At 42.4% G+C, this 26112-nt stretch overlaps 1 protein-coding gene across 1 annotated transcript in view; it reads left to right on the top strand.

The window, feature by feature from the left end:
• Nucleotides 1-590: 590 nt before the first annotated feature.
• LOC142747939 (uncharacterized) overlaps nt 591-26112 on the top strand; it is a 36369-nt gene continuing 10847 nt past the window's right edge. Inside the window, exon 1 of the mRNA XM_075855055.1 lies at nt 591-741. The gene's annotated coding sequence lies outside the window, so the exon portion shown is untranslated. The remainder of the gene's footprint in view (nt 742-26112) is intronic.

Raw genomic sequence — 26112 nt, 5'->3', positions numbered from 1 at the left:
TTATTACAGAAAAGGCTGTCCCTTCTCTCTATCCTGCACTGATAGAGAGAAGGGGCTGCCGATTAGTGCAGTGCTATTTTGCCGCCAAAAACGTGCTCGCAAATACGGGTGGAATACGGGTGACACCGGACCCATATTTACGAGCACGGGTTCGTAAATACTGGTGCAAAACGGGTGGAATACGTGTGACACCGGACCCGTATTTACGCCAGTATTTACGGGTGGGAAAAAATACGGTCGTGTGCATGAGGCCTGAGTCTAAATGGTTCAGCCGAACATAGCAAAAAAATAAAAGTTAGCAGTATTACAAATATAAAACCTATACTTTTTTCTCCCCTGCGCCACAATAGAAACTAGAGGTCAAGGAAAAATAATTTCCCTTCATGTAACTCTGCTTCCTGTCAACTGAAAAGTTAGCCGCCAGAGGGAAAAAATGTTTCCCCATTGTGGAGTACAAGAAAGTCTAATTCCCAGGTGGGGCTTTCTTGTACTCATCGGGAAACATTTTTACTTCTGACAGATGATTTTTCCGTTAACAGGTGACAGAGTTCAATAGGGGTGGTGTTAGGGGGAGGAGGGGGGAAAATATGGTCTGTTCACAGTTTGTGTTTTTTCCACCCCTGCCCTAGATTTCAATCCTATATCCGCCCCTGTGTGCAGAATATCACAAGTTCACAACAGAGCTTGCAGCGGAGAAGCGCCCGCCCCTGCGGACCACGATACAGAGAGCGCGTCTAACGAGTGAGTATGGCAACTCTGCACCTCTCCTCAGCCTCCACATGTTATTGGATGAGAGGAGGAGAAGGGCGGACTGTGGCTGATAACATTCACTACTGGTATATACTTATATCTGTGGTATATTCACTGCTGCTATATATGGATCTGTGCGGTATATACACTGCTGGTACATATTTATTTATAGGTTGTGCGCAGTTTATTTTTTGCTTTGCTACTGTTCCATATGCCTTTTTTTCTAAATATACATTTTTGCCCCTTGCAGTTAAAGGGGTTGTTCCAAGATTAAATGTTATCCCCTGTCTACAGGACAGGACATAACATGCTGATCGGTGGGGGTCCAACTACTGGGACCCCCACTGATAACTGGGACGGTGGTCCCTTGTACCCCTGAGTAACTGGAGCGGCAGGGTGTATGCTTGACCTGCAGCGTCATTAACTCAGGGGTACGAGGGACCCCCACTGATCAGCATGTTATCTCCTATCCTGTAGAGAGGGGATAACATTTAATCTTGGGACAACCCCTTTAAGATCTGAACATGCAGTGAATAGTTTTCAGATTATATTACTGGCTCGATGATCACATTCATTCCTAGTCTGGTCTGTGCAGTTTCGGTTTACAAATATTACGGATTGGTAGTACAGATCCAACAGACGTGGACAGAAAGCAAGTGCAGCATGCGTTACTATACTGACTGTAAAGAGCAGCGTGCGTTACTATACTGACTGTAGAGTGCAGCGTGCGTTACTATACTGACTGTAAAGAGCAGCGTGCGTTACTATACTGACTGTAGAGTGCAGCGTGCGTTACTATACTGACTGTAAAGTGCAGCATGCGTTACTATACTGACTGTAAAGTGCAGCGTGCATTATTATACTGACTGTAAAGTGCCGCATGTGTTACTATACTGACTGTAAAGTGCAGCATGTGTTACTATACTGACTGTAAAGTGCAGCGTGCGTTACTATACTGACTGTAAATTGCAGCGTGCGTTACTATACTGACTGTAAAGTGCAGCATGCGTTACTATACTGACTGTAAAGTGCAGCGTGCGTTACTATACTGACTGTAAAGTGCAGCGTGCGTTACTATACTGACTGTAAATTGCAGCGTGCGTTACTATACTGACTGTAAAGTGCAGCGTGCGTTACTATACTGACTGTAAAGTGCCGCATGTGTTACTATACTGACTGTAAAGTGCAGCGTGCGTTACTATACTGACTGTAAAGTGCAGCGTGCGTTACTATACTGACTGTAAAGTGCAGCATGTGTTACTATACTGACTGTAAAGTGCAGCGTGTGTTACTATACTGACTGTAAAGAGCAGCGTGCGTTACTATACTGACTGTAGAGTGCAGCGTGCGTTACTATACTGACTGTAAAGTGCAGCATGCGTTACTATACTGACTGTAAAGTGCAGCGTGCATTATTATACTGACTGTAAAGTGCCGCATGTGTTACTATACTGACTGTAAAGTGCAGCATGTGTTACTATACTGACTGTAAAGTGCAGCGTGCGTTACTATACTGACTGTAAATTGCAGCGTGCGTTACTATACTGACTGTAAAGTGCAGCATGCGTTACTATACTGACTGTAAAGTGCAGCGTGCGTTACTATACTGACTGTAAAGTGCAGCGTGCGTTACTATACTGACTGTAAATTGCAGCGTGCGTTACTATACTGACTGTAAAGTGCAGCGTGCGTTACTATACTGACTGTAAAGTGCCGCATGTGTTACTATACTGACTGTAAAGTGCAGCGTGCGTTACTATACTGACTGTAAAGTGCAGCGTGCGTTACTATACTGACTGTAAAGTGCAGCATGTGTTACTATACTGACTGTAAAGTGCAGCGTGCGTTACTATACTGAATGTAAAGTGCCGCATGTGTTACTATACTGACTGTAAAGTGCAGCGTGCATTACTATACTGACTGTAAAGTGCAGCGTGCGTTACTATACTGACTGTAAAGTGCCGCATGTGTTACTATACTGACTGTAAAGTTCAGCGTGCGTTACTATACTGACAGTAAAGAGCAGCATGTGTTACTATACTGACTGTTAAGTGCAGCGTGCGTTACTATACTGACTGTAAAGTGCAGCATGCGTTACTATACTGACTGTAAAGTGCAGCGTGCGTTACTATACTGACTGTAAAGTGCAGCGTGCGTTACTATACTGACTGTAAAGAGCAGCGTGCGTTACTATACTGACTGTAAAGTGCAGCATGCGTTACTATACTGACTGTAAAGTGCAGCGTGCATTATTATACTGACTGTAAAGTGCCGCATGTGTTACTATACTGACTGTAAAGTGCAGCATGTGTTACTATACTGACTGTAAAGTGCAGCGTGCGTTACTATACTGACTGTAAATTGCAGCGTGCGTTACTATACTGACTGTAAAGTGCAGCATGCGTTACTATACTGACTGTAAAGTGCAGCGTGCGTTACTATACTGACTGTAAAGTGCAGCGTGCGTTACTATACTGACTGTAAATTGCAGCGTGCGTTACTATACTGACTGTAAAGTGCAGCGTGCGTTACTATACTGACTGTAAAGTGCCGCATGTGTTACTATACTGACTGTAAAGTGCAGCGTGCGTTACTATACTGACTGTAAAGTGCAGCGTGCGTTACTATACTGACTGTAAAGTGCAGCATGTGTTACTATACTGACTGTAAAGTGCAGCGTGCGTTACTATACTGAATGTAAAGTGCCGCATGTGTTACTATACTGACTGTAAAGTGCAGCGTGCATTACTATACTGACTGTAAAGTGCAGCGTGCGTTACTATACTGACTGTAAAGTGCCGCATGTGTTACTATACTGACTGTAAAGTGCAGCGTGCGTTACTATACTGACAGTAAAGAGCAGCATGTGTTACTATACTGACTGTTAAGTGCAGCGTGCGTTACTATACTGACTGTAAAGTGCAGCGTGCGTTACTATACTGACTGTAAAGTGCAGCATGCGTTACTATACTGACTGTAAAGTGCAGCGTGCGTTACTATACTGACTGTAAAGTGCAGCGTGCGTTACTGTACTGACTGTAAAGTGCAGCGTGCGTTACTATACTGACTGTAAAGTGCAGCGTGCGTTACTATACTGACTGTAAAGTGCAGCATGTGTTACTATACTGACTGTAAAGTGCCGCATGTGTTACTATACTGACTGTAAAGTGCAGCGTGCGTTACTATACTGACAGTAAAGTGCAGCATGTGTTACTATACTGACTGTAAAGTGCAGCGTGCGTTACTATACTGAATGTAAAGTGCCGCATGTGTTACTATACTGACTGTAAAGTGCAGCGTGCGTTACTATACTGACTGTAAAGTGCAGCGTGCGTTACTATACTGACTGTAAAGTGCCGCATGTGTTACTATACTGACTGTAAAGTGCAGCGTGTGTTACTATACTGACTGTAAAGTGCAGCGTGCGTTACTATACTGACTGTAAAGTGCAGCATGTGTTACTATACTGACTGTAAAGTGCAGCGTGCGTTACTATACTGAATGTAAAGTGCCGCATGTGTTACTATACTGACTGTAAAGTGCAGCGTGCATTACTATACTGACTGTAAAGTGCAGCGTGCGTTACTATACTGACTGTAAAGTGCCGCATGTGTTACTATACTGACTGTAAAGTGCAGCGTTTGTTACTATACTGACTGTAAAGAGCAGCATGTGTTACTATACTGACTGTAAAGAACAGCATGTGTTACTATACTGAATGTAAAGTGCAGCGTGTGTTACTATACTGACTGTAAAGAGCAGCGTGCGTTACTATACTGACTGTAAAGAGCAGCGTGTGTTACTATACTGACTGTAAAGTGCAGCGTGCGTTACTATACTGACTGTAAAGTGCCGCATGTGTTACTATACTGACTGTAAAGTGCCGCATGTGTTACTATACTGACTGTAAAGTGCAGCGTGCGTTATTATACTGACTGTAAAGTGCAGCGTGTGTTACTATACTGACTGTAAAGTGCCGCATGTGTTACTATACTGACTGTAAAGAACAGCATGTGTTACTATACTGAATGTAAAGTGCAGCGTGTGTTACTATACTGACTGTAAAGTGCAGCGTGCGTTACTATACTGACTGTAAAGTGCAGCGTGCGTTACTATACTGACTGTAAAGAGCAGCGTGCGTTACTATACTGACTGTAAAGTGCAGCGTGCGTTACTATACTGACTGTAAAGTGCAGCGTGCGTTACTATACTGACTGTAAAGTGCAGCATGTGTTACTATACTGACTGTAAAGTGCCGCATGTGTTACTATACTGACTGTAAAGAGCAGCATGTGTTACTATACTGACTGTAAAGAACAGCATGTGTTACTATACTGACTGTAAAGAGCAGCATGTGTTACTATACTGACTGTAAAGAACAGCATGTGTTACTATACTGACTGTAAAGTGCAGCGTGTGTTACTATACTGACTGTAAAGAGCAGCGTGCGTTACTATACTGACTGTAAAGTGCAGCGTGCGTTACTATACTGACTGTAAAGTGCAGCGTGCGTTACTATACTGACTGTAAAGTGCAGCATGTGTTACTATACTGACTGTAAAGTGCCGCATGTGTTACTATACTGACTGTAAAGTGCAGCAGGCGTTACTATACTGACTGTAAAGTGCCGCATGTGTTACTATACTGACTGTAAAGTGCAGCGTGCGTTACTATACTGACTGTAAAGTGCAGCGTGCGTTACTATACTGACTGTAAAGTGCAGCGTGCGTTACTATACTGACTGTAAAGTGCAGCGTGCGTTACTATACTGACTGTAAAGTGCAGCGTGCGTTACTATACTGACTGTAAAGTGCCGCATGTGTTACTATACTGACTGTAAAGAGCAGCATGTGTTACTATACTGACTGTAAAGTGCAGCGTGCGTTACTATACTGACTGTAAAGTGCCGCATGTGTTACTATACTGACTGTAAAGAGCAGCATGTGTTACTATACTGACTGTAAAGAGCAGCGTGCGTTACTATACTGACTGTAAAGTGCCGCATGTGTTACTATACTGACTGTAAAGTGCAGCGTGTGTTACTATACTGACTGTAAAGTGCAGCGTGCGTTACTATACTGAATGTAAAGTGCCGCATGTGTTACTATACTGACTGTAAAGTGCAGCATGTGTTACTATACTGACTGTAAAGTGCAGCGTGCGTTACTATACTGAATGTAAAGTGCCGCATGTGTTACTATACTGACTGTAAAGTGCAGCGTGCATTACTATACTGACTGTAAAGTGCAGCGTGCGTTACTATACTGACTGTAAAGTGCCGCATGTGTTACTATACTGACTGTAAAGTGCAGCGTGCGTTACTATACTGACAGTAAAGAGCAGCATGTGTTACTATACTGACTGTTAAGTGCAGCGTGCGTTACAATACTTACTGTAAAGTGCAGCGTGCGTTACTATACTGACTGTAAAGTGCAGCGTGCGTTACTATACTGACTGTAAAGTGCAGCGTGCGTTACTATACTGACTGTAAAGTGCAGCGTGCGTTATTATACTGACTGTAAAGTGCAGCGTGTGTTACTATACTGACTGTAAAGAGCAGCATGTGTTACTATACTGACTGTAAAGAACAGCATGTGTTACTATACTGAATGTAAAGTGCAGCGTCTGTTACTATACTGACTGTAAAGAGCAGCGTGCGTTACTATACTGACTGTAAAGTGCCGCATGTGTTACTATACTGACTGTAAAGTGCCGCATGTGTTACTATACTGACTGTAAAGTGCAGCGTGCGTTATTATACTGACTGTAAAGTGCAGCGTGTGTTACTATACTGACTGTAAAGAGCAGCATGTGTTACTATACTGACTGTAAAGAACAGCATGTGTTACTATACTGAATGTAAAGAACAGCATGTGTTACTATACTGAATGTAAAGTGCAGCGTGTGTTACTATACTGACTGTAAAGAGCAGCGTGCGTTACTATACTGACTGTAAAGTGCAGCGTGCGTTACTATACTGACTGTAAAGTGCAGCATGTGTTACTATACTGACTGTAAAGTGCAGCGTGCGTTATTATACTGACTGTAAAGTGCAGCGTGTGTTACTATACTGACTGTAAAGAGCAGCATGTGTTACTATACTGACTGTAAAGTGCAGCGTACGTTACTATACTGACTGTAAAGAGCAGCATGTGTTACTATACTGACTGTAAAGTGCCGCATGCGTTACTATACTGACTGTAAAGTGCAGCATGTGTTACTATACTGACTGTAAAGTGGCGCATGCGTTACTATACTGACTGTAAAGTGCAGCGTGCGTTACTATACTGACTGTAAAGTGCAGCGTGCGTTACTATACTGACTGTAAAGTGCAGCGTGCGTTACTATACTGACTGTAAAGTGCAGCATGTGTTACTATACTGACTGTAAAGTGCCGCATGTGTTACTATACTGACTGTAAAGTGCAGCGTGTGTTACTATACTGACTGTAAAGTGCCGCATGTGTTACTATACTGACTGTAAAGTGCAGCATGCGTTACTATACTGACTGTAAAGAGCAGCATGTGTTACTATACTGACTGTAAAGTGCCGCATGTGTTACTATACTGACTGTAAAGTGCAGCAGGCGTTACTATACTGACTGTAAAGTGCCGCATGTGTTACTATACTGACTGTAAAGTGCAGCGTGCGTTACTATACTGACTGTAAAGTGCAGCGTGCGTTACTATACTGACTGTAAATTGCAGCGTGCGTTACTATACTGACTGTAAAGTGCCGCATGTGTTACTATACTGACTGTAAAGTGCAGCGTGCGTTACTATACTGACTGTAAAGTGCAGCGTGCGTTACTATACTGACTGTAAAGTGCAGCATGTGTTACTATACTGACTGTAAAGTGCAGCGTGCGTTACTATACTGAATGTAAAGTGCCGCATGCGTTACTATACTGACTGTAAAGTGCAGCGTGCGTTATTATACTGACTGTAAAGTGCAGCGTGTGTTACTATACTGACTGTAAAGAGCAGCATGTGTTACTATACTGACTGTAAAGTGCAGCGTACGTTACTATACTGACTGTAAAGAGCAGCATGTGTTACTATACTGACTGTAAAGTGCCGCATGCGTTACTATACTGACTGTAAAGTGCAGCATGTGTTACTATACTGACTGTAAAGTGGCGCATGCGTTACTATACTGACTGTAAAGTGCAGCGTGCGTTACTATACTGACTGTAAAGTGCAGCGTGCGTTACTATACTGACTGTAAAGTGCTGCATGTGTTACTATACTGACTGTAAAGTGCAGCGTGCGTTACTATACTGACAGTAAAGAGCAGCATGTGTTACTATACTGACTGTAAAGTGCCGCATGTGTTACTATACTGACTGTAAAGTGCAGCGTGTGTTACTATACTGACTGTAAAGTGCCGCATGTGTTACTATACTGACTGTAAAGTGCAGCATGCGTTACTATACTGACTGTAAAGAGCAGCATGTGTTACTATACTGACTGTAAAGTGCCGCATGTGTTACTATACTGACTGTAAAGTGCAGCAGGCGTTACTATACTGACTGTAAAGTGCCGCATGTGTTACTATACTGACTGTAAAGTGCAGCGTGCGTTACTATACTGACTGTAAAGTGCAGCGTGCGTTACTATACTGACTGTAAATTGCAGCGTGCGTTACTATACTGACTGTAAAGTGCCGCAAGTGCCGCATGTGTTACTATACTGACTGTAAAGTGCAGCGTGCGTTACTATACTGACTGTAAAGTGCTGCATGTGTTACTATACTGACTGTAAAGTGCAGCGTGCGTTACTATACTGACAGTAAAGAGCAGCATGTGTTACTATACTGACTGTTAAGTGCAGCGTGCGTTACTATACTGACTGTAAAGTGCAGCGTGCGTTACTATACTGACTGTAAAGTGCAGCATGCGTTACTATACTGACTGTAAAGTGCAGCGTGCGTTACTATACTGACTGTAAAGTGCAGCGTGCGTTACTATACTGACTGTAAAGTGCAGCGTGCGTTACTATACTGACTGTAAAGTGCAGCGTGCGTTACTATACTGACTGTAAAGTGCAGCGTGCGTTACTATACTGACTGTAAAGTGCAGCATGTGTTACTATACTGACTGTAAAGTGCCGCATGCGTTACTATACTGACTGTAAAGTGCAGCGTGCGTTACTATACTGACTGTAAAGTGCAGCGTGCGTTACTATACTGACTGTAAAGTGCAGCGTGCGTTACTATACTGACTGTAAAGTGCAGCATGTGTTACTATACTGACTGTAAAGTGCCGCATGTGTTACTATACTGACTGTAAAGTGCAGCGTGTGTTACTATACTGACTGTAAAGAGCAGCATGTGTTACTATACTGAATGTAAAGTGCAGCGTGCGTTACTATACTGACTGTAAAGTGCCGCATGTGTTACTATACTGACTGTAAAGTGCAGCATGCGTTACTATACTGACTGTAAAGAGCAGCATGTGTTACTATACTGACTGTAAAGTGCCGCATGTGTTACTATACTGACTGTAAAGTGCAGCAGGCGTTACTATACTGACTGTAAAGTGCCGCATGTGTTACTATACTGACTGTAAAGTGCAGCGTGCGTTACTATACTGACTGTAAAGTGCAGCGTGCGTTACTATACTGACTGTAAAGTGCAGCGTGCGTTACTATACTGACTGTAAAGTGCAGCGTGCGTTACTATACTGACTGTAAAGTGCAGCGTGCGTTACTATACTGACTGTAAAGTGCCGCATGTGTTACTATACTGACTGTAAAGAGCAGCATGTGTTACTATACTGACTGTAAAGTGCAGCGTGCGTTACTATACTGACTGTAAAGTGCAGCATGTGTTACTATACTGACTGTAAAGAGCAGCGTGCGTTACTATACTGACTGTAAAGTGCCGCGTGCGTTACTATACTGACTGTAAAGTGCAGCGTGCGTTACTATACTGACTGTAAAGTGCAGCGTGCGTTACTATACTGACTGTAAAGTGCAGCATGTGTTACTATACTGACTGTAAAGTGCAGCGTGTGTTACTATACTGACTGTAAAGTGCCGCATGTGTTACTATACTGACTGTAAAGTGCAGCGTGCGTTACTATACTGACTGTAAAGTGCAGCGTGCGTTACTATACTGACTGTAAAGTGCAGCATGTGTTACTATACTGACTGTAAAGTGCAGCGTGTGTTACTATACTGACTGTAAAGTGCCGCATGTGTTACTATACTGACTGTAAAGTGCAGCGTGCGTTACTATACTGACTGTAAAGTGCAGCGTGCGTTACTATACTGACTGTAAAGTGCAGCGTGCGTTACTATACTGACTGTAAAGTGCAGCGTGCGTTACTATACTGACTGTAAAGTGCCGCATGTGTTACTATACTGACTGTAAAGAGCAGCATGTGTTACTATACTGACTGTAAAGAGCAGCGTGCGTTACTATACTGACTGTAAAGTGCCGCGTGCGTTACTATACTGACTGTAAAGTGCAGCGTGCGTTACTATACTGACTGTAAAGTGCAGCGTGCGTTACTATACTGACTGTAAAGTGCAGCGTGTGTTACTATACTGACTGTAAAGTGCCGCATGTGTTACTATACTGACTGTAAAGTGCAGCGTGCGTTATTATACTGACTGTAAAGTGCAGCGTTTGTTACTATACTGACTGTAAAGAGCAGCATGTGTTACTATACTGACTGTAAAGAACAGCATGTGTTACTATACTGAATGTAAAGTGCAGCGTGTGTTACTATACTGACTGTAAAGAGCAGCGTGCGTTACGATACTGACTGTAAAGAGCAGCGTGTGTTACTATACTGACTGTAAAGTGCAGCGTGCGTTACTATACTGACTGTAAAGTGCCGCATGTGTTACTATACTGACTGTAAAGTGCAGCGTGCGTTATTATACTGACTGTAAAGTGCAGCGTATGTTACTATACTGACTGTAAAGAGCAGCATGTGTTACTATACTGACTGTAAAGAACAGCATGTGTTACTATACTGAATGTAAAGTGCAGCGTGTGTTACTATACTGACTGTAAAGAGCAGCGTGCGTTACTATACTGACTGTAAAGTGCCGCATGTGTTACTATACTGACTGTAAAGAGCAGCATGTGTTACTATACTGACTGTAAAGTGCAGCGTGCGTTACTATACTGACTGTAAAGTGCAGCATGTGTTACTATACTGACTGTAAAGAGCAGCGTGCGTTACTATACTGACTGTAAAGTGCCGCGTGCGTTACTATACTGACTGTAAAGTGCAGCGTGCGTTACTATACTGACTGTAAAGTGCAGCGTGCGTTACTATACTGACTGTAAAGTGCAGCGTGTGTTACTATACTGACTGTAAAGTGCCGCATGTGTTACTATACTGACTGTAAAGTGCAGCGTGCGTTATTATACTGACTGTAAAGTGCAGCGTGTGTTACTATACTGACTGTAAAGAGCAGCATGTGTTACTATACTGACTGTAAAGAACAGCATGTGTTACTATACTGAATGTAAAGTGCAGCGTGTGTTACTATACTGACTGTAAAGAGCAGCGTGCGTTACTATACTGACTGTAAAGAGCAGCGTGTGTTACTATACTGACTGTAAAGTGCAGCGTGCGTTACTATACTGACTGTAAAGTGCCGCATGTGTTACTATACTGACTGTAAAGTGCCGCATGTGTTACTATACTGACTGTAAAGTGCAGCGTGCGTTATTATACTGACTGTAAAGTGCAGCGTGTGTTACTATACTGACTGTAAAGAGCAGCATGTGTTACTATACTGACTGTAAAGAACAGCATGTGTTACTATACTGAATGTAAAGTGCAGCGTGTGTTACTATACTGACTGTAAAGAGCAGCGTGCGTTACTATACTGACTGTAAAGTGCCGCATGTGTTACTATACTGACTGTAAAGTGCCGCATGTGTTACTATACTGACTGTAAAGTGCAGCGTGCGTTATTATACTGACTGTAAAGTGCAGCGTGTGTTACTATACTGACTGTAAAGAGCAGCATGTGTTACTATACTGACTGTAAAGAACAGCATGTGTTACTATACTGAATGTAAAGTGCAGCGTGTGTTACTATACTGACTGTAAAGAGCAGCATGTGTTACTATACTGACTGTAAAGTGCCGCGTATGTTACTATACTGACTGTAAAGAGCAGCATGCGTTACTATACTGACTGTAAAGTGCAGCGTGCGTTACTATACTGACTGTAAAGTGCAGCGTGCGTTACTATACTGACTGTAAAGTGCAGCGTGCGTTACTATACTGACTGTAAAGTGCAGCATGTGTTACTATACTGACTGTAAAGTGCAGCGTGTGTTACTATACTGACTGTAAAGAGCAGCATGTGTTACTATACTGACTGTAAAGTGCAGCGTGCGTTACTATACTGACTGTAAAGTGCAGCGTGCGTTACTATACTGACTGTAAAGTGCAGCATGTGTTACTATACTGACTGTAAAGTGCAGCGTGTGTTACTATACTGACTGTAAAGTGCCGCATGTGTTACTATACTGACTGTAAAGTGCAGCGTGCGTTACTATACTGACTGTAAAGTGCAGCGTGCGTTACTATACTGACTGTAAAGTGCAGCGTGCGTTACTATACTGACTGTAAAGTGCAGCGTGCGTTACTATACTGACTGTAAAGTGCCGCATGTGTTACTATACTGACTGTAAAGAGCAGCGTGCGTTACTATACTGACTGTAAAGTGCCGCGTGCGTTACTATACTGACTGTAAAGTGCAGCGTGCGTTACTATACTGACTGTAAAGTGCAGCGTGCGTTACTATACTGACTGTAAAGTGCAGCGTGTGTTACTATACTGACTGTAAAGTGCCGCGTGCGTTACTATACTGACTGTAAAGTGCAGCGTGCGTTACTATACTGACTGTAAAGTGCAGCGTGCGTTACTATACTGACTGTAAAGTGCAGCGTGCGTTACTATACTGACTGTAAAGTGCAGCGTGCGTTATTATACTGACTGTAAAGTGCAGCGTGTGTTACTATACTGACTGTAAAGAGCAGCATGTGTTACTATACTGACTGTAAAGAACAGCATGTGTTACTATACTGAATGTAAAGTGCAGCGTCTGTTACTATACTGACTGTAAAGAGCAGCGTGCGTTACTATACTGACTGTAAAGTGCCGCATGTGTTACTATACTGACTGTAAAGTGCCGCATGTGTTACTATACTGACTGTAAAGTGCAGCGTGCGTTATTATACTGACTGTAAAGTGCAGCGTGTGTTACTATACTGACTGTAAAGAGCAGCATGTGTTACTATACTGACTGTAAAGAACAGCATGTGTTACTATACTGAATGTAAAGTGCAGCGTGTGTTACTATACTGACTGTAAAGAGCAGCGTGCGTTACTATACTGACTGTAAAGTGCAGCGTGCGTTACTATACTGACTGTAAAGTGCAGCGTGCGTTACTATACTGACTGTAAAGTGCAGCATGTGTTACTATACTGACTGTAAAGTGCAGCGTGCGTTATTATACTGACTGTAAAGTGCAGCGTGTGTTACTATACTGACTGTAAAGAGCAGCATGTGTTACTATACTGACTGTAAAGAACAGCATGTGTTACTATACTGAATGTAAAGTGCAGCGTGTGTTACTATACTGACTGTAAAGAGCAGCGTGCGTTACTATACTGACTGTAAAGTGCAGCGTGCGTTACTATACTGACTGTAAAGTGCAGCGTGCGTTACTATACTGACTGTAAAGTGCAGCATGTGTTACTATACTGACTGTAAAGTGCAGCGTGCGTTACTATACTGACTGTAAAGTGCCGCATGTGTTACTATACTGACTGTAAAGTGCAGCGTTTGTTACTATACTGACTGTAAAGAGCAGCATGTGTTACTATACTGACTGTAAAGAACAGCATGTGTTACTATACTGAATGTAAAGTGCAGCGTGTGTTACTATACTGACTGTAAAGAGCAGCGTGCGTTACTATACTGACTGTAAAGAGCAGCGTGTGTTACTATACTGACTGTAAAGTGCAGCGTGCGTTACTATACTGACTGTAAAGTGCCGCATGTGTTACTATACTGACTGTAAAGTGCAGCGTGCGTTATTATACTGACTGTAAAGTGCAGCGTGCGTTACTATACTGACTGTAAAGTGCAGCGTGTGTTACTATACTGACTGTAAAGAGCAGCATGTGTTACTATACTGACTGTAAAGAACAGCATGTGTTACTATACTGAATGTAAAGTGCAGCGTGTGTTACTATACTGACTGTAAAGAGCAGCGTGCGTTACTATACTGACTGTAAAGTGCCGCATGTGTTACTATACTGACTGTAAAGTGCCGCATGTGTTACTATACTGACTGTAAAGTGCAGCGTGCGTTATTATACTGACTGTAAAGTGCAGCGTGTGTTACTATACTGACTGTAAAGAACAGCGTGTGTTACTATACTGAATGTAAAGTGCAGCGTGTGTTACTATACTGACTGTAAAGAGCAGCGTGCGTTACTATACTGACTGTAAAGTGCAGCGTGCGTTACTATACTGACTGTAAAGTGCAGCGTGCGTTACTATACTGACTGTAAAGTGCAGCATGTGTTACTATACTGACTGTAAAGTGCCGCATGTGTTACTATACTGACTGTAAAGAGCAGCATGTGTTACTATACTGACTGTAAAGAACAGCATGTGTTACTATACTGACTGTAAAGAGCAGCATGTGTTACTATACTGACTGTAAAGAACAGCATGTGTTACTATACTGAATGTAAAGTGCAGCGTGTGTTACTATACTGACTGTAAAGAGCAGCGTGCGTTACTATACTGACTGTAAAGTGCAGCGTGCGTTACTATACTGACTGTAAAGTGCTGCATGTGTTACTATACTGACTGTAAAGTGCAGCGTGTGTTACTATACTGACTGTAAAGTGCAGCGTGCGTTACTATACTGACTGTAAAGTGCAGCATGTGTTACTATACTGACTGTAAAGTGCCGCATGTGTTACTATACTGACTGTAAAGTGCAGCAGGCGTTACTATACTGACTGTAAAGTGCCGCATGTGTTACTATACTGACTGTAAAGTGCAGCGTGCGTTACTATACTGACTGTAAAGTGCAGCGTGCGTTACTATACTGACTGTAAAGTGCAGCGTGCGTTACTATACTGACTGTAAAGTGCAGCGTGCGTTACTATACTGACTGTAAAGTGCAGCGTGCGTTACTATACTGACTGTAAAGTGCCGCATGTGTTACTATACTGACTGTAAAGAGCAGCATGTGTTACTATACTGACTGTAAAGAGCAGCGTGCGTTACTATACTGACTGTAAAGTGCCGCGTGCGTTACTATACTGACTGTAAAGTGCAGCGTGCGTTACTATACTGACTGTAAAGTGCAGCGTGCGTTACTATACTGACTGTAAAGTGCAGCGTGTGTTACTATACTGACTGTAAAGTGCCGCATGTGTTACTATACTGACTGTAAAGTGCAGCGTGCGTTATTATACTGACTGTAAAGTGCAGCGTTTGTTACTATACTGACTGTAAAGAGCAGCATGTGTTACTATACTGACTGTAAAGAACAGCATGTGTTACTATACTGAATGTAAAGTGCAGCGTGTGTTACTATACTGACTGTAAAGAGCAGCGTGCGTTACGATACTGACTGTAAAGAGCAGCGTGTGTTACTATACTGACTGTAAAGTGCAGCGTGCGTTACTATACTGACTGTAAAGTGCCGCATGTGTTACTATACTGACTGTAAAGTGCAGCGTGCGTTATTATACTGACTGTAAAGTGCAGCGTGTGTTACTATACTGACTGTAAAGAGCAGCATGTGTTACTATACTGACTGTAAAGAACAGCATGTGTTACTATACTGAATGTAAAGTGCAGCGTGTGTTACTATACTGACTGTAAAGAGCAGCGTGCGTTACTATACTGACTGTAAAGTGCCGCATGTGTTACTATACTGACTGTAAAGTGCCGCATGCGTTACTATACTGACTGTAAAGTGCAGCGTGCGTTATTATACTGACTGTAAAGTGCAGCGTGTGTTACTATACTGACTGTAAAGAGCAGCATGTGTTACTATACTGACTGTAAAGAACAGCATGTGTTACTATACTGAATGTAAAGTGCAGCGTGTGTTACTATACTGACTGTAAAGAGCAGCGTGCGTTACTATACTGACTGTAAAGTGCAGCGTGCGTTACTATACTGACTGTAAAGTGCAGCGTGCGTTACTATACTGACTGTAAAGTGCAGCATGTGTTACTATACTGACTGTAAAGTGCAGCGTGCGTTATTATACTGACTGTAAAGTGCAGCGTGTGTTACTATACTGACTGTAAAGAGCAGCATGTGTTACTATACTGACTGTAAAGAACAGCATGTGTTACTATACTGAATGTAAAGTGCAGCGTGTGTTACTATACTGACTGTAAAGAGCAGCGTGCGTTACTATACTGACTGTAAAGTGCAGCGTGCGTTACTATACTGACTGTAAAGTGCAGCGTGCGTTACTATACTGACTGTAAAGTGCAGCATGTGTTACTATACTGACTGTAAAGTGCAGCGTGCGTTATTATACTGACTGTAAAGTGCAGCGTGTGTTACTATACTGACTGTAAAGAGCAGCATGTGTTACTATACTGACTGTAAAGTGCAGCGTACGTTACTATACTGACTGTAAAGAGCAGCATGTGTTACTATACTGACTGTAAAGTGCCGCATGCGTTACTATACTGACTGTAAAGTGCAGCATGTGTTACTATACTGACTGTAAAGTGGCGCATGCGTTACTATACTGACTGTAAAGTGCAGCGTGCGTTACTATACTGACTGTAAAGTGCAGCGTGCGTTACTATACTGACTGTAAAGTGCAGCGTGCGTTACTATACTGACTGTAAAGTGCAGCATGTGTTACTATACTGACTGTAAAGTGCCGCATGTGTTACTATACTGACTGTAAAGTGCAGCGTGTGTTACTATACTGACTGTAAAGTGCCGCATGTGTTACTATACTGACTGTAAAGTGCAGCATGCGTTACTATACTGACTGTAAAGAGCAGCATGTGTTACTATACTGACTGTAAAGTGCCGCATGTGTTACTATACTGACTGTAAAGTGCAGCAGGCGTTACTATACTGACTGTAAAGTGCCGCATGTGTTACTATACTGACTGTAAAGTGCAGCAGGCGTTACTATACTGACTGTAAAGTGCCGCATGTGTTACTATACTGACTGTAAAGTGCAGCGTGCGTTACTATACTGAATGTAAAGTGCCGAATGTGTTACTATACTGACTGTAAAGTGCAGCGTGCATTACTATACTGACTGTAAAGTGCAGCGTGCGTTACTATACTGACTGTAAAGTGCCGCATGTGTTACTATACTGACTGTAAAGTGCAGCGTGTGTTACTATACTGACTGTAAAGTGCAGCGTGCGTTACTATACTGAATGTAAAGTGCCGCATGTGTTACTATACTGACTGTAAAGTGCAGCATGTGTTACTATACTGACTGTAAAGTGCAGCGTGCGTTACTATACTGAATGTAAAGTGCCGCATGTGTTACTATACTGACTGTAAAGTGCAGCGTGCATTACTATACTGACTGTAAAGTGCAGCGTGCGTTACTATACTGACTGTAAAGTGCCGCATGTGTTACTATACTGACTGTAAAGTGCAGCGTGCGTTACTATACTGACAGTAAAGAGCAGCATGTGTTACTATACTGACTGTTAAGTGCAGCGTGCGTTACAATACTTACTGTAAAGTGCAGCGTGCGTTACTATACTGACTGTAAAGTGCAGCGTGCGTTACTATACTGACTGTAAAGTGCAGCGTGCGTTACTATACTGACTGTAAAGTGCAGCGTGCGTTATTATACTGACTGTAAAGTGCAGCGTGTGTTACTATACTGACTGTAAAGAACAGCATGTGTTACTATACTGAATGTAAAGTGCAGCGTCTGTTACTATACTGACTGTAAAGAGCAGCGTGCGTTACTATATTGACTGTAAAGTGCCGCATGTGTTACTATACTGACTGTAAAGTGCCGCATGTGTTACTATACTGACTGTAAAGTGCAGCGTGCGTTATTATACTGACTGTAAAGTGCAGCGTGTGTTACTATACTGACTGTAAAGAGCAGCATGTGTTACTATACTGACTGTAAAGAACAGCATGTGTTACTATACTGAATGTAAAGTGCAGCGTGTGTTACTATACTGACTGTAAAGAGCAGCGTGCGTTACTATACTGACTGTAAAGTGCAGCGTGCGTTACTATACTGACTGTAAAGTGCAGCGTGCGTTACTATACTGACTGTAAAGTGCAGCATGTGTTACTATACTGACTGTAAAGTGCAGCGTGCGTTATTATACTGACTGTAAAGTGCAGCGTGTGTTACTATACTGACTGTAAAGAGCAGCATGTGTTACTATACTGACTGTAAAGAACAGCATGTGTTACTATACTGAATGTAAAGTGCAGCGTGTGTTACTATACTGACTGTAAAGAGCAGCGTGCGTTACTATACTGACTGTAAAGTGCAGCGTGCGTTACTATACTGACTGTAAAGTGCAGCGTGCGTTACTATACTGACTGTAAAGTGCAGCATGTGTTACTATACTGACTGTAAAGTGCAGCGTGCGTTATTATACTGACTGTAAAGTGCAGCGTGTGTTACTATACTGACTGTAAAGAGCAGCATGTGTTACTATACTGACTGTAAAGTGCAGCGTACGTTACTATACTGACTGTAAAGAGCAGCATGTGTTACTATACTGACTGTAAAGTGCCGCATGCGTTACTATACTGACTGTAAAGTGCAGCATGTGTTACTATACTGACTGTAAAGTGGCGCATGCGTTACTATACTGACTGTAAAGTGCAGCGTGCGTTACTATACTGACTGTAAAGTGCAGCGTGCGTTACTATACTGACTGTAAAGTGCAGCGTGCGTTACTATACTGACTGTAAAGTGCAGCATGTGTTACTATACTGACTGTAAAGTGCCGCATGTGTTACTATACTGACTGTAAAGTGCAGCATGTGTTACTATACTGACTGTAAAGTGCCGCATGTGTTACTATACTGACTGTAAAGTGCAGCATGCGTTACTATACTGACTGTAAAGAGCAGCATGTGTTACTATACTGACTGTAAAGTGCCGCATGTGTTACTATACTGACTGTAAAGTGCAGCAGGCGTTACTATACTGACTGTAAAGTGCCGCATGTGTTACTATACTGACTGTAAAGTGCAGCAGGCGTTACTATACTGACTGTAAAGTGCCGCATGTGTTACTATACTGACTGTAAAGTGCAGCGTGCGTTACTATACTGAATGTAAAGTGCCGAATGTGTTACTATACTGACTGTAAAGTGCAGCGTGCATTACTATACTGACTGTAAAGTGCAGCGTGCGTTACTATACTGACTGTAAAGTGCCGCATGTGTTACTATACTGACTGTAAAGTGCAGCGTGTGTTACTATACTGACTGTAAAGTGCAGCGTGCGTTACTATACTGAATGTAAAGTGGCGCATGTGTTACTATACTGACTGTAAAGTGCCGCATGTGTTACTATACTGACTGTAAAGTGCAGCATGCGTTACTATACTGACTGTAAAGAGCAGCATGTGTTACTATACTGACTGTAAAGTGCCGCATGTGTTACTATACTGACTGTAAAGTGCAGCAGGCGTTACTATACTGACTGTAAAGTGCTGCATGTGTTACTATACTGACTGTAAAGTGCAGCGTGCGTTACTATACTGACTGTAAAGTGCAGCGTGCGTTACTATACTGACTGTAAATTGCAGCGTGCGTTACTATACTGACTGTAAAGTGCCGCATGTGTTACTATACTGACTGTAAAGTGCAGCGTGCGTTACTATACTGACTGTAAAGTGCAGCGTGCGTTACTATACTGACTGTAAAGTGCAGCATGTGTTACTATACTGACTGTAAAGTGCAGCGTGCGTTACTATACTGAATGTAAAGTGCCGCATGCGTTACTATACTGACTGTAAAGTGCAGCGTGCGTTATTATACTGACTGTAAAGTGCAGCGTGTGTTACTATACTGACTGTAAAGAGCAGCATGTGTTACTATACTGACTGTAAAGTGCAGCGTACGTTACTATACTGACTGTAAAGAGCAGCATGTGTTACTATACTGACTGTAAAGTGCCGCATGCGTTACTATACTGACTGTAAAGTGCAGCATGTGTTACTATACTGACTGTAAAGTGGCGCATGCGTTACTATACTGACTGTAAAGTGCAGCGTGCGTTACTATACTGACTGTAAAGTGCAGCGTGCGTTACTATACTGACTGTAAAGTGCTGCATGTGTTACTATACTGACTGTAAAGTGCAGCGTGCGTTACTATACTGACAGTAAAGAGCAGCATGTGTTACTATACTGACTGTAAAGTGCCGCATGTGTTACTATACTGACTGTAAAGTGCAGCGTGTGTTACTATACTGACTGTAAAGTGCCGCATGTGTTACTATACTGACTGTAAAGTGCCGCATGTGTTACTATACTGACTGTAAAGAGCAGCATGTGTTACTATACTGACTGTAAAGTGCCGCATGTGTTACTATACTGACTGTAAAGTGCAGCAGGCGTTACTATACTGACTGTAAAGTGCCGCATGTGTTACTATACTGACTGTAAAGTGCAGCGTGCGTTACTATACTGACTGTAAAGTGCAGCGTGCGTTACTATACTGACTGTAAATTGCAGCGTGCGTTACTATACTGACTGTAAAGTGCCGCAAGTGCCGCATGTGTTACTATACTGACTGTAAAGTGCAGCGTGCGTTACTATACTGACTGTAAAGTGCTGCATGTGTTACTATACTGACTGTAAAGTGCAGCGTGCGTTACTATACTGACAGTAAAGAGCAGCATGTGTTACTATACTGACTGTTAAGTGCAGCGTGCGTTACTATACTGACTGTAAAGTGCAGCGTGCGTTACTATACTGACTGTAAAGTGCAGCATGCGTTACTATACTGACTGTAAAGTGCAGCGTGCGTTACTATACTGACTGTAAAGTGCAGCGTGCGTTACTATACTGACTGTAAAGTGCAGCGTGCGTTACTATACTGACTGTAAAGTGCAGCGTGCGTTACTATACTGACTGTAAAGTGCAGCGTGCGTTACTATACTGACTGTAAAGTGCAGCATGTGTTACTATACTGACTGTAAAGTGCCGCATGCGTTACTATACTGACTGTAAAGTGCAGCGTGCGTTACTATACTGACTGTAAAGTGCAGCGTGCGTTACTATACTGACTGTAAAGTGCAGCGTGCGTTACTATACTGACTGTAAAGTGCAGCATGTGTTACTATACTGACTGTAAAGTGCCGCATGTGTTACTATACTGACTGTAAAGTGCAGCGTGTGTTACTATACTGACTGTAAAGAGCAGCATGTGTTACTATACTGAATGTAAAGTGCAGCGTGCGTTACTATACTGACTGTAAAGTGCCGCATGTGTTACTATACTGACTGTAAAGTGCAGCATGCGTTACTATACTGACTGTAAAGAGCAGCATGTGTTACTATACTGACTGTAAAGTGCCGCATGTGTTACTATACTGACTGTAAAGTGCAGCAGGCGTTACTATACTGACTGTAAAGTGCCGCATGTGTTACTATACTGACTGTAAAGTGCAGCGTGCGTTACTATACTGACTGTAAAGTGCAGCGTGCGTTACTATACTGACTGTAAAGTGCAGCGTGCGTTACTATACTGACTGTAAAGTGCAGCGTGCGTTACTATACTGACTGTAAAGTGCAGCGTGCGTTACTATACTGACTGTAAAGTGCCGCATGTGTTACTATACTGACTGTAAAGAGCAGCATGTGTTACTATACTGACTGTAAAGTGCAGCGTGCGTTACTATACTGACTGTAAAGTGCAGCATGTGTTACTATACTGACTGTAAAGAGCAGCGTGCGTTACTATACTGACTGTAAAGTGCCGCGTGCGTTACTATACTGACTGTAAAGTGCAGCGTGCGTTACTATACTGACTGTAAAGTGCAGCGTGCGTTACTATACTGACTGTAAAGTGCAGCATGTGTTACTATACTGACTGTAAAGTGCAGCGTGTGTTACTATACTGACTGTAAAGTGCCGCATGTGTTACTATACTGACTGTAAAGTGCAGCGTGCGTTACTATACTGACTGTAAAGTGCAGCGTGCGTTACTATACTGACTGTAAAGTGCAGCATGTGTTACTATACTGACTGTAAAGTGCAGCGTGTGTTACTATACTGACTGTAAAGTGCCGCATGTGTTACTATACTGACTGTAAAGTGCAGCGTGCGTTACTATACTGACTGTAAAGTGCAGCGTGCGTTACTATACTGACTGTAAAGTGCAGCGTGCGTTACTATACTGACTGTAAAGTGCAGCGTGCGTTACTATACTGACTGTAAAGTGCCGCATGTGTTACTATACTGACTGTAAAGAGCAGCATGTGTTACTATACTGACTGTAAAGAGCAGCGTGCGTTACTATACTGACTGTAAAGTGCCGCGTGCGTTACTATACTGACTGTAAAGTGCAGCGTGCGTTACTATACTGACTGTAAAGTGCAGCGTGCGTTACTATACTGACTGTAAAGTGCAGCGTGTGTTACTATACTGACTGTAAAGTGCCGCATGTGTTACTATACTGACTGTAAAGTGCAGCGTGCGTTATTATACTGACTGTAAAGTGCAGCGTTTGTTACTATACTGACTGTAAAGAGCAGCATGTGTTACTATACTGACTGTAAAGAACAGCATGTGTTACTATACTGAATGTAAAGTGCAGCGTGTGTTACTATACTGACTGTAAAGAGCAGCGTGCGTTACGATACTGACTGTAAAGAGCAGCGTGTGTTACTATACTGACTGTAAAGTGCAGCGTGCGTTACTATACTGACTGTAAAGTGCCGCATGTGTTACTATACTGACTGTAAAGTGCAGCGTGCGTTATTATACTGACTGTAAAGTGCAGCGTGTGTTACTATACTGACTGTAAAGAGCAGCATGTGTTACTATACTGACTGTAAAGAACAGCATGTGTTACTATACTGAATGTAAAGTGCAGCGTGTGTTACTATACTGACTGTAAAGAGCAGCGTGCGTTACTATACTGACTGTAAAGTGCCGCATGTGTTACTATACTGACTGTAAAGAGCAGCATGTGTTACTATACTGACTGTAAAGTGCAGCGTGCGTTACTATACTGACTGTAAAGTGCAGCATGTGTTACTATACTGACTGTAAAGAGCAGCGTGCGTTACTATACTGACTGTAAAGTGCCGCGTGCGTTACTATACTGACTGTAAAGTGCAGCGTGCGTTACTATACTGACTGTAAAGTGCAGCGTGCGTTACTATACTGACTGTAAAGTGCAGCGTGTGTTACTATACTGACTGTAAAGTGCCGCATGTGTTACTATACTGACTGTAAAGTGCAGCGTGCGTTATTATACTGACTGTAAAGTGCAGCGTGTGTTACTATACTGACTGTAAAGAGCAGCATGTGTTACTATACTGACTGTAAAGAACAGCATGTGTTACTATACTGAATGTAAAGTGCAGCGTGTGTTACTATACTGACTGTAAAGAGCAGCGTGCGTTACTATACTGACTGTAAAGAGCAGCGTGTGTTACTATACTGACTGTAAAGTGCAGCGTGCGTTACTATACTGACTGTAAAGTGCCGCATGTGTTACTATACTGACTGTAAAGTGCAGCGTGCGTTATTATACTGACTGTAAAGTGCAGCGTGTGTTACTATACTGACTGTAAAGAGCAGCATGTGTTACTATACTGACTGTAAAGAACAGCATGTGTTACTATACTGAATGTAAAGTGCAGCGTGTGTTACTATACTGACTGTAAAGAGCAGCGTGCGTTACTATACTGACTGTAAAGTGCCGCATGTGTTACTATACTGACTGTAAAGTGCCGCATGTGTTACTATACTGACTGTAAAGTGCAGCGTGCGTTATTATACTGACTGTAAAGTGCAGCGTGTGTTACTATACTGACTGTAAAGAGCAGCATGTGTTACTATACTGACTGTAAAGAACAGCATGTGTTACTATACTGAATGTAAAGTGTGGCGTGTGTTACTATACTGACTGTAAAGAGCAGCGTGCGTTACTATACTGACTGTAAAGTGCAGCGTGCGTTACTATACTGACTGTAAAGTGCAGCGTGCGTTACTATACTGACTGTAAAGTGCAGCGTGCGTTACTATACTGACTGTAAAGTGCAGCATGTGTTACTATACTGACTGTAAAGTGCAGCGTGTGTTACTATACTGACTGTAAAGAGCAGCATGTGTTACTATACTGACTGTAAAGTGCAGCGTGCGTTACTATACTGACTGTAAAGTGCAGCGTGCGTTACTATACTGACTGTAAAGTGCAGCATGTGTTACTATACTGACTGTAAAGTGCAGCGTGTGTTACTATACTGACTGTAAAGTGCCGCATGTGTTACTATACTGACTGTAAAGTGCAGCGTGCGTTACTATACTGACTGTAAAGTGCAGCGTGCGTTACTATACTGACTGTAAAGTGCAGCGTGCGTTACTATACTGACTGTAAAGTGCAGCGTGCGTTACTATACTGACTGTAAAGAGCAGCATGTGTTACTATACTGACTGTAAAGAGCAGCGTGCGTTACTATACTGACTGTAAAGTGCCGCGTGCGTTACTATACTGACTGTAAAGTGCAGCGTGCGTTACTATACTGACTGTAAAGTGCAGCGTGCGTTACTATACTGACTGTAAAGTGCAGCGTGTGTTACTATACTGACTGTAAAGTGCCGCATGTGTTACTATACTGACTGTAAAGTGCAGCGTGCGTTATTATACTGACTGTAAAGTGCAGCGTTTGTTACTATACTGACTGTAAAGAGCAGCATGTGTTACTATACTGACTGTAAAGAACAGCATGTGTTACTATACTGAATGTAAAGTGCAGCGTGTGTTACTATACTGACTGTAAAGAGCAGCGTGCGTTACGATACTGACTGTAAAGAGCAGCGTGTGTTACTATACTGACTGTAAAGTGCAGCGTGCGTTACTATACTGACTGTAAAGTGCCGCATGTGTTACTATACTGACTGTAAAGTGCAGCGTGCGTTATTATACTGACTGTAAAGTGCAGCGTGTGTTACTATACTGACTGTAAAGAGCAGCATGTGTTACTATACTGACTGTAAAGAACAGCATGTGTTACTATACTGAATGTAAAGTGCAGCGTGTGTTACTATACTGACTGTAAAGAGCAGCGTGCGTTACTATACTGACTGTAAAGTGCCGCATGTGTTACTATACTGACTGTAAAGTGCCGCATGTGTTACTATACTGACTGTAAAGTGCAGCGTGCGTTATTATACTGACTGTAAAGTGCAGCGTGTGTTACTATACTGACTGTAAAGAGCAGCATGTGTTACTATACTGACTGTAAAGAACAGCATGTGTTACTATACTGAATGTAAAGTGCAGCGTGCGTTACTATACTGACTGTAAAGAGCAGCGTGCGTTACTATACTGACTGTAAAGTGCAGCGTGCGTTACTATACTGACTGTAAAGTGCAGCGTGCGTTACTATACTGACTGTAAAGTGCAGCATGTGTTACTATACTGACTGTAAAGTGCAGCGTGCGTTATTATACTGACTGTAAAGTGCAGCGTGTGTTACTATACTGACTGTAAAGAGCAGCATGTGTTACTATACTGACTGTAAAGAACAGCATGTGTTACTATACTGAATGTAAAGTGCAGCGTGTGTTACTATACTGACTGTAAAGTGCAGCATGCGTTACTATACTGACTGTAAAGAGCAGCATGTGTTACTATACTGACTGTAAAGTGCAGCAGGCGTTACTATACTGACTGTAAAGTGCCGCATGTGTTACTATACTGACTGTAAAGTGCAGCATGCGTTACTATACTGACTGTAAAGTGCAGCATGCGTTACTATACTGACTGTAAAGAGCAGCATGTGTTACTATACTGACTGTAAAGTGCAGCGTACGTTACTATACTGACTGTAAAGAGCAGCATGTGTTACTATACTGACTGTAAAGTGCCGCATGCGTTACTATACTGACTGTAAAGTGCAGCATGTGTTACTATACTGACTGTAAAGTGGCGCATGCGTTACTATACTGACTGTAAAGTGCAGCGTGCGTTACTATACTGACTGTAAAGTGCAGCGTGCGTTACTATACTGACTGTAAAGTGCAGCGTGCGTTACTATACTGACTGTAAAGTGCAGCATGTGTTACTATACTGACTGTAAAGTGCCGCATGTGTTACTATACTGACTGTAAAGTGCAGCGTGTG

This window comes from Rhinoderma darwinii, chromosome 3 (assembly GCF_050947455.1).
Source record: "Rhinoderma darwinii isolate aRhiDar2 chromosome 3, aRhiDar2.hap1, whole genome shotgun sequence".
Classification (NCBI taxonomy): Eukaryota; Metazoa; Chordata; class Amphibia; order Anura; family Rhinodermatidae; genus Rhinoderma; species Rhinoderma darwinii.
The sequence above is the reverse complement of the archived record's forward strand: the minus strand, read 5'-3'. Positions and strand labels throughout refer to the sequence as shown.